We start from the raw sequence: 14,080 nt of genomic DNA, 5'->3' as shown, positions 1-14,080 counted from the left end.
TAAATAGACCCACAAAAAAAGAAGAGATTGAAAAGGTAATCAAAAAATTCCCAACAAAAAAAAACCCTGGCCCGGACGGCTTGACTGCAGAGTTCTACCAAACTTTCAGACAAGAGTTAACACCACTACTACTAAAGGTATTTCAGAGCACAGAAAAGGACGGAATACTCCCAAACTCATTCTATGAAGCCACCATATCCCTGATACCAAAACCAGGTAAAGACACCACAAAAAAAGAAAATTGCAGACCTATATTCCTCATGAACTTAGATGCAAAAATCCTCAACAAAATTCTAGCCAATAGAATTCAACAACATATCAAAAAAAAATAATTCACCATGACCAAGTGGGATTCATACCAGGTATGCAGGGATGGTTCAACATTAGAAACACAATTAATGTACTCCATTTTATCATATAAATAAAACAAAAAACAAGAATCCCATGATTTTATCAATTGATGCAGAAAAGGCATTTGACAAAGTTCAACACCCATTCATGATAAAAACTCTCAGCAAAATAGGAATACAAGGAAAATTCCTCATCGTAATAAAGGGCATTTATACAAAGGCAACAGCCAACATCACCCTAAATGGAGAGAGCCTGAAAACATTCCCATTGAGATTGGGAACCAAACAAGGATGCCCTTTAAATCACCACTCTTATTCAACATTTTGCTGGAGGTCCTAGCCTGAGCAATTAGGCTAGATAAAGAAAGAAAGGGCACCCAGACTGGCAAGGAAGAAGTAAAAGTATCTCTACTTGCAGATGACATGATCTTATATACAGGTAACACTAAAGAATCCTCAAGAAAACTACTGAAACCGATGGAAGAGTTCAGCAGAGTATCGGGATACAAGATAAACATACAAAAATCAGTTGGATTCCTCTACACCAACAAAAACAACATCAAAGAGGAAATCACCAAATCAATACCATTTACAGTAGCCCCCAAGAAGATAAAATACTTAGGAATAAATCTTACCAGAGATGTAAAGGACTCATACAAAGAAAACCACAAAACACTACTGCAAGAAACCGAAAGAGACCTACATGAGTGGAAAAACATACCTCGCTCAAGGACGGGAAGACTTAACATTGTAAAAATGTCCATTCTACCAAAAGCCATCTATAGATACAATGCAACTCTGATCCAACGGTATTTTTTAATGACATGGAGAAACAAATCATCAACTTCATATGGAATGGAAGGAGGCCCTGGATAAGTAAAGCATCACTGAAAAAGAAGAACAAAGTGGGAGGCCTCACTCTACCCAATTTTAGAACCTATTATACCGCCACAGTAGTCAAAACAGCCTGGTACTGGTACAACAACAGGCACATAGACCAATGAAACTGAATTGAGAATCCAGACATAAATCCATTCACATATGAGCAGCTGATATTTGACAAAGACCCAAAGTCAGTTAAATGGGGAAAAGACAAATGGTGCTGACATAAACTGGATATCCATCTGCAAAAAAATGAAACAAGACCCATACCTCACACCATGCACAAAAACTAACTCAACATGGATCAAAGACCTAAATATAAAATCTAAAACGATAAAGATAATGTAAGAAAAAATAGGGACAACGTTAGAAGCCCTAATACATGGCATAAACAGTATACAAAACATTACTAACAATGCAGAAGAGAAACTAGATAACTGGGAGCTCCTAAAAATCAAACACCTATGCTCATCCAAAGACTTCACCAAAAGAGTAAAACGATTATCTAGTTTGGGAAAAAGTTTTTAGCTATGACATTTTGGATCAGTGTCTGATCTCTAAAATCTACATGTTACTGCAAAAACTCAACTACAAGAAGACAAATAACCCAATTAAAAAATGGGCAAAAGATATGAACAGACACTTCACGAAAAAAGACATTCAGGTACCTAACAGATACATGAGGAAATGCTCACGATCATTAGCCATTAGAGAAACGCAAATCAAAACTACGATGAGATTCCATCTCACTCCAACAAGGCTGGCATTAATCCAAAAAACACAAAATAATAAATGTTGGAGAGATTGTGGACTGGAACACTTACACACTGCTGGTGGGAATGTAAAATGGTACAACCACTATGGAAATCGATTTGGTGCTTCCTTAAAAAGCTAGAAATAGAACTACCATACGATCCAGCAATCCCACTCCTTGGAATATATCCTAGAGAATTAAGAGCCTTTACATGAACAGATATATGCACACCCATGTTATCTGCAGCACTGTTTACAATACCAAAAAGATGGAAGCAACCAAGGTGCCTGTCAACAGATGAATGGATAAATTATGGTATATTCACACAATGGAATACTACACATCGATAAAGAACAGTGATAAATCTGTGAAACATTTCATGACATGGAAGAATCAGGAAGGCATTGTGCTGAGTGAAATTAGGCAGTTGCAAAAGGACAAATATTGTATAAGACCACTATTATAAGAACTTGAGAAATAGTTTAAACAGAGAAGAAAATACTCTTTGATGGTTACGAGAGGTGGGGGGGAGGGAGGGAGGGAGAGGGGTACTCACTAATTCGTAGATAAGAACTATTTTAGGTGAAGGGAAAGACAAGACACAGTACAGGAGAGGTCAGCACAACTGGACTAAACCAAAAGCAAAGAAGTTTCCTCAAAAAACTGAATGCTTCGAAGGCCAACGTAGCAGGGGCAGGGGTTCGGGGACCATGGTTTCAGGGGACATCTGCATCAACTGGCATAATAAAATCTATTAAGAAAACATTCTGTATCCCACTTTGGAGAGTGGCGTCTGGGGTCTTCAACGCTAGCAAGCAGCCATCTAAGATGCATCAATTGGTCTCAACCCTCCTGGGCCAAAGGAGAATAAAGAACACCAGAGACACAAGGTAATTATGAGCCCAAGAGACAAAAACGGCCATGTAAACCACAGACTACATCTGCCTTAGACCAGAAGAACTAGATGGTGCCCTGACAGGGAACAAAACAGAAAACCCCTGAGGGAGCAGGAGAGCAGTGGGATGCAGACCCCAAATTCTTGTAAAAAGACCAGACTTAATGGCCAGACAGAGAGTAGAAGGACCCTGGAGGTCATGGTCCCCGGACCTTCTGTTAGCCCAAGACCGGAACCATTCCCAAAGCCAACTCTTCAGAGAGGGATTGGACTGGATTATCTGATAGAAAATGATATTGGTGGAGAATGAACTTCTTGGATCAAGTAGACACATGAGACTATGTTGGCATCTCCTGTCTGGAGGTGAGATGAGCGGGCAGAGTGGGTCAGAACCTGTCCAAACGGACACGAAAAGAGAGTGGAGGGAAGAAGGAGTGTGCTGTCTCATTAGGGGGAGAGCAATTAGGAGTATATAGCAAGGTGTATATAAATTTTTGTATGACAGACTGACTTTATTTGTAAACTTTCACTTAAAGCACAATTTTAAAAAAATCGAATTGTGCTGACACAGCTCACGTGCTGACACCTTGGCATGACCGCCGATAGCAGTGGCCGGCATGCTGGAGCCCATGGGCCAAATACAGTCCACAGCCTGCTTTGTAAGTAAAGTTTCCTCTGTTCACAGCACACCTCACATGCTCACCTGGTGTCTACGGCTGCTTTCCTGCTAGAAGGGCAAAACCGGTTAGTTGTGATATAAACTACAAATAAGCCCACAAAGCTTAAAATACTGACTTTCTGAACCTTTACAGAAAAAGCTTGCTGCCCTTGGCCTCCAGCGGGGTTGCTGTTAGCTGCAGTGGGGTCAGCCCCAACTCAAGTCCACCCCATGCACAGGGAACAAAACACTGCCCAATCCCGTGCCGTCCCCGTGATGTGACGGGGATCCGACAGGTGTGCCGCCCCTGTCATCTGACGGGGATCCGACCGGTGTGCCGCCCCTGTCATCTGACGGGGATCCGACGGGTGTGCCGCCCCTGTCATCTGATGGGGATCCGACGGGTGTGCCGCCCCTGTCATCTGACGGGAATCCGACGGGTGTGCCGCCCCTGTCATCTGACGGGGATCCGACGGGTGTGCTGCCCCGTGATCTGATGGGGATCCGACAGGTGTGCTCCATAGGCCTTTCACTGACTGATTTTCAGAAGTAGGTCGCAGGCCTCTCTTCCTCGTCCATCTTAGTCTGGAAGTTCCGCTGAAACATGTTCAGCATCACAGCAACACTCAAGCCTCCACTGACAGACGGGTGGCAGCAGTGGTGTCCCTAGGGTTGGTGTCACCCCATGCTAATGACCACAGTATTGTAGCTAAAACACTAGAAAACCTGACAAAATCAGCGACTACAGACACACTGGCAGCAACAGAAACAACGGCCCGTGCTTGCTGTGCTTGCAGCGGAAACCACGTGATCCCAAGCGTCACTGTGATTGGGTAATAATGACAGCTCTGACTGGAAAGTTCAAAACATAAATTAGCATAGAGTTTTAGCCTTGTCGGTATATCGACACATGTAAGCTGGGCTTACAAAAAAGTTTTGTTGTTGTTATTGTTATAACAAACTACAGGGATATTGTTATAAAAAATAGTAAATTTCTGCTGAAACACTGCACAAAAATTTTACAGACAGTCGTTTTGGTAATACCACCTCTAGCAGTGTCCCCCAGTGCAGTCCACACCCCACCTCCACTCACCTAGGGATGCCACCGGGTGGTGGCTGCATGTGAGGTGCTTTAACCTAGAAGTGAACCCATGTCTCCTGAACCCTGGTAGCACGGCGGTCAAAAGCGCAGCTGCTAACCAAAAACTTGGCAGTTCAGGTCCACCAGCCACTCCTTGGAAACCTTACAGGGCAGTTCTATGCATCCTATAGGGTCTATGCGGGTCGTAATCGACTAGGCAGCAACAGGTTTGGTTTGGGGTTTTTTGTCCTGCAAGGGAGGCAAGAATTTCACCAGTGAACCACCACTGCCCCCTCCACCTGGAGAGGACTGCCCTTTCCGAAGGGAATGAGGGAATGTCCTCTCTAGTTGACCACAATCCCCACCACTCCTTACTGTCTCTCCAGTGCTGAAGACGACTAGTTGACCGCAATTCCCACCACTCCTTACTGTCTCTCCAGCGCTAAAGACGACTAGTTGACCGCAATCCCCACCACTCCTTACTGTCTCTCCAGTGCTGAAGATGACTAGTGGACCGCAATCCCCACCACTCCTTACTGTCTCTCCGGTGCTGAAGACGACTATCAACGGCCACTCGTTTTCAAACCTGCACTTTTGCTTTTCTGGTAGAGAAATATTTCCCTTGAGTTCACTATCTACTGAAATTAATAAAAGAAGAAAAACTCTTTCACACACATAAAATGGAATAAGCATATTTCTTGGTAGGAATGATTCAAAATCCTAAACGTTTAATATGCAAAAGATATCTGTGCAGAAAGAATGTGTCTGAAGGACACCTTCAGGGTGGCTTCGCCAATTCACAGTCTTTGCTGCCCACACGGGAATTGAGGCGGCTTCCCCTGAGCAGCGAGCTCCATTGGCACCGTGGGTAAAGCACTTGGCTGCTAAGTGGAAGGTCTTTGGTTCGAACCCACCAGCTGCTCTGCGGGAGGAAGAGGTGGCAATCTGCTTCCGTAAATGTTTACAGCCGTGATTGGGCAGTTCCACTCTACGAGTCAGAATCGACTTGATGGCAATGGTTTTGTTTGTTTGTTTCAGTTTGGTTTTTTTTTTTTGTTTTGTTTGGCTTCCCCTGTTTATGTTAACCTATCGATCCTCAGTCACAGAATCTCCCTTAAACCAATCCCTATTTCTAAAGTTACCAGGTATTCTCTGAACATTCTCCTTCAGCAATTTCAGAGGCAGTCTCCATTTTTCCCTCTGAACACGCTAAGCCAAGTGCAACATTAATTCTAAGAAATTCTTTGCAAGAGCTGAGAAACTGTGGACGTTCTCCCCCGGAGACGTGTGTGATGAGAATCTGACAGGCCCTGCAGCTTGGAAACTGTCGCTCAGCTCCTGTGTGAAGTTATCCAAACTGTGAGTGGAACAGCCCAACCTGGCAATGCTCCATGGCGCCTCCTTCAGTTTAAACGTGACGTTCAGGTCGCTTCTGAAACGGGGACGATCACAGGTGAGTAGGTGCTAGCCCACGACTCCGCAGGCAGGGTACCGCTAATCAGAGCCCTGAGGAGGAACAGGTGGGCGGCGGTGTTGAACAGGCACAGGTGTGCAGGTATGTGTGGAGACACAGTCCGCACCAGGGGAGGACCCTATTTCCTGCCAGGGAGGCCAGTTCATGCCTGCTGCCCCCCACACCCAGAGAGCGTCTGCGTGTTCCTGATGCTGGCAGCATTTTCATGCAGGAGCAGCTTCCGCTTCAGGTACACAGGGCAGTCCCCAAACAAGACGGGCCACTGAGGGTCGGGTTAACAAGCAAGCAAGATATGCTCGGGCTTACTTGTGCTTACCTGGTAATCTGTAGTACGTAATTTCACACGGGTTGATGTGGTGACACGTGGAACAGTGCACTACAGATTAGTAAGTAAGCACAAGTAAGGCCGCGCTTACCTCACTTACTGGGTAATCTGTCCCTGCTGGAGGCCACTGGTATGCAGGGCTCCAACTACCCAGCCTCCTGCAGAACCCACCTGAGCAGAGGGCTACCTGGGGGCACCAGGCAAGCAGCTTTGGTTCTCACCTTATGGAAACCCAGAGGAAAGGGCCTGCTTTGGTTAAAACAGGTCCTCAGGATTTGGTTTTGTGTTTTGCTTTTCAGACAGGGCAAGTTTTCCCAGGCAGTATTTTTCCTCCTCCAAATAGGTCAAACAAGTACCTCAGCCAGTGAGCAAGACACCAATGTCTTCTTAAGGAATTGTCTAGTCAGAGGAGAATACAAACTCCTTAATTTTCTTCCTGTTAAAAATTGTCAGCTTTGATAGTAAATCTGGAGGGAAATGATTTGGGATAAAAAAAAATAAATGAGAAATTCATGCAGGTGGCAAAGACAGCTGGGAGAGACATAACAGAGTGTGTCACAGGTGGGACTAGGGGTGCTTGTAACCATCTGATCACTGTTCTTTATGAGGTGGAATCTAATTTAAGGTGGTTCAGAAAAACTTACATTGGAATTTTAGGTCCAACTTCTTACAAAGAAGAGGCTCACAAGTACAAAAAGGGGCATATGTCAGGCTGACTGTGGAGAGTGAACCACCCACTGGACCCTGATCACATGCCATCCTGGAGGCATAAGGGAGTCTGCTACACACGCAGATACACACACATACTCACACACACAGAGACACAGACATACACATGCACATACAGAAAAAGACACAAACACTCACACCACACACAGATACATTCACACACACACTCACACACACATACTTACACAGACACATGCACACTCACACACATACAGATACACACTGACATACGCAGACACACACCATGCACAGACACACACACAGACACATGGACATACTCACACAGACACACACCATGCACAAACACACACTCACAGACACACACACAGACACACAAACATATACACACCATGAATAGGCAGAGACATACACACACTAACATACTCATGCATGCACCATGCACAGACACACTCACACACACCGACACGCTCATGCAGACACACACCAAGCACAGACACACACTCACACATACACACATCATGCAGACACATACATACCCAGACTTACACTCACACAGATACCCACAGATCCCGCCGGACACACAGACATGCACATGCCATGCACAGACACACATACACATACATACACCATGCACAGACACACACTACGCACAGACACACACAAAGACACACATAGATACACACACAGACACGTACACACACCATGCACAGACACACACAAGGCCCTCACAGACACACATACACACACCATGCACAGACACACAGATATGAAGACAGAGATGGCTATTTTCCTGCAAATATACCCAGGAAATAATGGTTTAGTGTTGTTGTTGGGTGCTGTTGAGTCAATTCTGACTCCTAGAGACCCCATGTGACACAGGAGAACTGCCCATAGGGTTTTCCGGCTGTCATGAGGTCACCAGGTCTTCCTCCCCTGCAGCAGGCGGTGGGTTCGATCTACCTCAGCTCCTTAACAGTTTAGAACATGTGCCTTTTTTTAAAGTCCAAAGAGGGAAGATTGTAAGAAGAATCAAAACAAAGCAGCGCAGGGGAGAAGCACTGTGTAGTGTGACAAACGCGGAGCACCAGTGGGGGGGCGGGGCACAGGAGCTCCTGCAGGTGAGGGCCTCAGGTCTCTTTTCATGTAAACCGGTGAGCGCCCTTGAGCGAGCGTCTGGGATCTTGTCACTTCTCTTAGAGAGCTTTGATTATTTGGATCAGGAACAAAAAAGCCCTTCTAGATCAGAACCAAACAGAAGAGTCAGCCGCCAGCTGGGCATCTTACCATGCTGGTCTCACCAGCGTGGGAGAAACGAGAAAGCGTTCTCCTTTGGGTGCGATGGGCCAGATAATGATATGCTCACCTGGTGCTGCTCCTTTCATCTCCATATCTTGGAGCACTTAGGAATATTAATGATGTAATGTGTCTCGCTGGGGCAGGGAGGCACTCTAAGGAGGCCCTTATCTCAGACTCCCCATCTGGGAACTGGACTTAATGTGATCCATGATAATAACAGGCCTGAGACAAAGGTATCATTAGAAGGTCTCTCAGACTGGGGAGTGAGATGCAGTGAGGTTAATGACACTACCACCTACTCCCTGCCCCAGGAAGGTCAGAGAGGCCAGGACATCGTGGGGTGCGTGGTTGGGATGGGTGGAGGAGGTCTGGGTCATGATTGAATTAGGGGAGGCTGAGGACTTGGGGTTCACAGGCTGAAGACCTGTGGGGAGACTGCAAGAGGGTGGTGGATGCAGAACACAACAAAGCTGTCATTCACTCAGTGAGAATGCACTGAACAAAAAGATCAACAAGCCAGTAAAAACGGGCAAAGGACCAGAACAGACTTTTCCGCAAAGAAACTACACAAATGGCCAACAAGCACACAAAAAGATGCTCAACATCATTAGTCATGGGCAAAATGCAAATCGAAACCATAATGAGATGCCACTTCTAATCCACTAAAAAACCCAGTGCTGTCGAGTCGATTCCGACTCATAGCGACCCTATAGGACCAAGGAGAACTGCCCCATAGATGGCGATAATCATAAAAATAAAATTAATTACAAAATAAAATAACAAGTGTTGGTGAGAAAGTGGAAAGGTAGGAACTCTTGTCCATTGCTGGAAGGAACGTAAAACGGTATGGCTACTGTGGAAAGCTGTGTGGTGGTTCCTCAAAAAGTTAAACAGAGAAATACCATGTGAGTGAGCAATTCCACTCCAAGGAAAGGTGAAGGCGGGAATGCAAAACAGCACATGTATACCAATGTTCGTTGCGGCATTAGTCACAGTAGCCAAAAGGCAGAAACGCCCCAAATATCCATCAACAGATGGAAAGATAAACAAAATGTGGTCTATCTATACAATGGAATATTATTCAGCCATAAAAAAGGAATGAAGAACTGATACATGTGACAGCGTGGACAAACCTCAAAAACATCACCCTGAGTGAAAGACGTCAGACAAAAAAGCCACATATCGTATGATTCAATCCATATGAAATGGGCCAGATAGATAAATCCAGAGACACAATGCAGATTTGTGGTTTTCAGCACCTGGGGGGAGGAGGAAGGGAGAGTGACTGCTTATTGGGTACAGGGTTTCCTTTTAAAACGTTGCCATCGAGGCGATTCCCACTCATAGCGACCCTACAGGACAGAGCAGAACTGCCCCATAGGGTTTCCAAGGAGCACCTGGTGGATTCAAACTGCTGGCCTTTTGGTTAGTAGCCCTAGCTTTTAATCACTATGCCACCAGGGTTTCTGGGCTTCCTGTTGGGGTAATGCAAATATTTTAGAGCTACATAGTAGCAATGGTTGCACAACATTGAGAATGTACTAAATGCCACTGAATTTTTTACTTTAAAATGGTTAATTTTGTTATGTGAATCTTGTTGTTGTTAGGTGCTGTCTAGTTGATTCCAACTCATAGCGACCATATGTACAACAAAACGAAACACTGCTGTCCTGTGTCATCCTCACAATCATTGTTATACTTAAGCCCATTGTTGCAGCCACTGTGTCAATCCATCTCATTGAGGGTCTTCCCTCGTCTTTTTCATTGACCTCTACTTTACCAAGCATGACGTCCTTCCCCAGGGACTGGTCCCTGCTGATAACATGTCCAAAGTACGTCTAGCCATCCTAGCTTCTAAGGAACATTCTGGCTGTACTCTTTTCAAGACAGATTTGTTCATTCTTCTGGCAGTTCAATATTCTTTACCAGCACTGTAATTCAAAGGCATCAGTTCTTCTTTGGTCTTCCTTAATCATTGTCCAGCTTTCATATACATATGAGGTAACTGAAAATACCATGGCTTGGGTCAGGCACACTTTAGTCCTCAAAGTGACATCTTTGCTTTTTAACACTTTAAAGAGGTCTTTTGCAGCAGATTTTCCCAATGCAATATGTCATTTGATTTCTGCTGCTTCCATGGGTGTTGACTGTAGATCCAAGTAAAATGAAATCCTTGACAACTTCAATATTTTCTCCATTTATTATGGTGTTGCTTATTGGTCCAGTTGTCAGGATTTTTGTTTCCTTTATGTTGAGGTATAAACCATACTGAAGGCTGTAGTCTTTGATCTTCATCAGAAAGTGCTTCAGGTTCTCTTCACTGTCAGCAAGCAAGGTTGTGTCATGTGGATATCACAGGTTGTTAATGAGTCTTCCTCCAATCCTGATGCCATGTTCTTCTTCATACAGTCCAGCTTCTCAGATTATTTGCTCAGCATACAGATTGAATAAGGATGGTGAAAGGATACAACCCCGCTACACACCTTCCTGACTTTAAACCACTCGGTATCCCTTTGTTCTGTTAGAACGACTGCCTCTCGAACTATGTACAGGTTCTGCATGAGCACAATTAAGTGTTCTAGAATTCTCATTCCTCAGAGTGTTTTGGGGTGATGCAAATATGTTGGAACTAGGTAGTGGCAATGGTTGCACAACACTGAGAGTATACTAAACGCCACTGAAGTTTTCACTTCAAAATGGTTAATTTCATGTTATGTGAATCTCACCTAAGGAGAAAAAAAAAAAGAGACTGCACTGTGCTCCTTTGCCGTAAGTTGTAACAACTAACATCTGCTGAGCACTTACTATGCACCACACTGCACTGTAAGCACTTTTCTTGGATTGACTCACTTATCCCTCACATTAACCCTACGAAGTGGGTGGCAATACTATTACCTCCTCTTTATAGATGAGGAAACTGGGGCACAAAGAGGTTAATGCATTGCCAAGGTTCCAAAGTTAGTCAGTGGAAGAGCAGACACTGAACCAGGCGGTCTGAATGTGCCGCAGTTTCTCACAGAAACCCTCACACCACCAGGCGAGCTCTGGAGAGCCTGTTATTAAACACTTCCCAGCAAACCACTACACAAGACCTCCACCCCTCATGGACTGTTCATTCTAGTGCCAAATGCCAGGGTGGGCAGTACAGGGAAGATGGCAGAAATGCAGCTGAAAGAACAGCATCAGGTGTGAGCCTGACAAAGGGAACCAGAGGCTGCCTTTGGAGAAATAGCTTCTGCTGTCAGCCTCTCCTGGGCTCTCACCCTGACTCTGCCTTTACCCAACTCTGTCAGACTCCCGTTTCCTCCTCTGTGAGATGGGGGCATAATAAAACCTGAAACTTCCTGGCGATTCTAGCTCATAGCAACCCTATAGGACAGAGCAGAACTGCCCCATCGGGTTTCCAAGGAGCGACTGGTGGTGGATTCAAACTGCTCACCTTTTGGTTAGCAGCTGAGCACTTAACCACTGTGCCACCAGGGCTCCTCAGGCTTAATAGTGACTACTTACAGAGTTGTCCTGAAAAGTAATACTGGCTTAAGTGCACTGAGGCCCCATGTGTGGTGCAAACACTTAATACTCTTGGCTGCTAACCAAAAGGTTGGTGGTTCGAGTCCATCTCTAGGTGCCTCTGAAGAAAGGCCTGGCGACCTATTTCCAAAAAATCAGCCATTGAAAACCCTGTAGAGCATAAAGGGTACTGAACGCACATGAGGGCACCAGGAGTCGAGGTCCTCACGAGTCAGGTTCGTCATGGGTCGGGGTCATCATGAGTCGGATCGTCATAAATTAGTTGGGGTCGACTCCACGGCAACTTTTTTTTGGGGGGGGGTGGTTTCTTTTGATTTTTTGTTTTTTGGAAATGTAGTTATCACTACGAGGTTTTATGGGCACTAACTTCAACCTCACAGTACCCCTAGGCAGCACTCATCCATTTTAAGGTGAGGAAACTGAGGCAGAGAGCGGCGGGACCGGCACTTGTCTCCACGGCGCTTGGCTGCTCCAGAGCAGGCCCGTCTCTGAACCCACGAGTCAGACCCACGCCCTGGGCTCACCGGCCGGCACACAGCGCACACCCCACCGGGCGTCGCTGCGGACACGGGCCTGCTCACCTGCTCGGGACTCTGTCCACACAGGCACAGGCGCAGACGCGGCTCCCCGGAAGGCCCGAGCCGCCGCCCGCGCCCGGCCGGAAGCGCTGCCCGCCGGACGCCCCCGGCAGTGTCCCGACGCGCCACCAGGTGGCGGCAGCCGCACGAGTTCCGCTGACAGGGCTGCGCTGCCGCCACAGAGGAACGTCCCGGCCGGGCCAAGAGGAGCTCTTCGGCTTCTCCAGGCTGCTCAGCGAGGCTCTGCGAGCGACAGCCCCCGGGGCTTCGCGCCCCACGGCGTGGCCCCTGCCGGCCCTCCGTCTTTTCTCGGCTCCTTGTGCCCAGCCGTCCACACTCGCTTCCGCAGGAGAAGCGATCCTGCCAGGGGGCCTTGCTGAGGAGAGGCCGCAGGTCCTCGCAGGTAAGACGGGCAGGGCTGCGCTGGAGGGGAGGACGTCGCGCGCTCTCTCTCTCTCTCACACACACACTGTATACCTCACACTCCTCATACACACCGTACACACACACACCCCGCGTATACCTCACACTCCTCATACACACACACGCACACCCCGTTTACCTCACACTCCTCATACACACCGTACATACCTCACACACACTACACATCTCACACAGACCATATACCTCACACACACACACACACACCCCGTATACCTCACACTCCTCATACACACCGTACACACCTCAAACACACTATACATCTCACACAGACCATATACCTCACACACACACACACACCCCGTATACCTCACACTCCTCACACACACCGTACACACACACACACACCGTATACCTCACACTCCTCATACACACACATGCACACCCCCTATACCTCACACTCCTCATACACACCGTACACACCTCACACACACTATACATCTCATACAGACCATATACCTCACACACACACACACCCGTATACCTCACACTCCTCATACACACTGTACACACCTCACACACACTATACGTCTCACACAGACCATATACCTCACACACACACACACACACCCCGTATACCTCACACTCCTCATACACACACACCGTATACCTCCCACTCCTCATACACACACACACACCCCATATACCTCCCACTCCTCATACACACACACACACACCCCATATACCTCCCACTCCTCATACACACACACACACACCATATACGTCACACTCCTCATATACACCGTACACACCTCACACACACTACACATCTCACACAGACCATATACCTCACACACACACACACACACACCCCTTATACCTCACACTCCTCATACACACCGGACACACCTCATACACACTATACATCTCAGACACACCGTACACCTCACTTCACACATAACCGTACACCTCATACACACACACGGCACACACCTCACACACACCATACACCTCACACACCTCACATACACACACCATACACTTCACACACATATCTCACACACACACCACACACCTCACACACACATATGTCATACACGCACCATACACACCTCACACACACCACACACCCCACAAACACCATACACCTCATGCCCACACACATACCATACACCTCACATGCCT

The 14,080-nt window shown here is 46.6% G+C and overlaps 1 long non-coding RNA gene across 1 annotated transcript in view; it reads right to left on the bottom strand.

The window, feature by feature from the left end:
• The window catches only part of LOC126065779 (uncharacterized), a 45,237-nt gene extending 32,675 nt beyond the window's left edge, over positions 1-12,562 (bottom strand). The window contains exon 1 of the long non-coding RNA XR_007514927.1: positions 12,518-12,562. This is a non-coding gene — a long non-coding RNA (uncharacterized LOC126065779). The remainder of the gene's footprint in view (positions 1-12,517) is intronic.
• Positions 12,563-14,080: the final 1,518 nt, after the last annotated feature.

This window comes from Elephas maximus, chromosome 22 (genome assembly GCF_024166365.1).
Source record: "Elephas maximus indicus isolate mEleMax1 chromosome 22, mEleMax1 primary haplotype, whole genome shotgun sequence".
Classification (NCBI taxonomy): domain Eukaryota; kingdom Metazoa; phylum Chordata; class Mammalia; order Proboscidea; family Elephantidae; genus Elephas; species Elephas maximus.
Note: the sequence above shows the minus strand (reverse complement) of the source record. Positions and strands in the feature narration are given on the sequence as shown.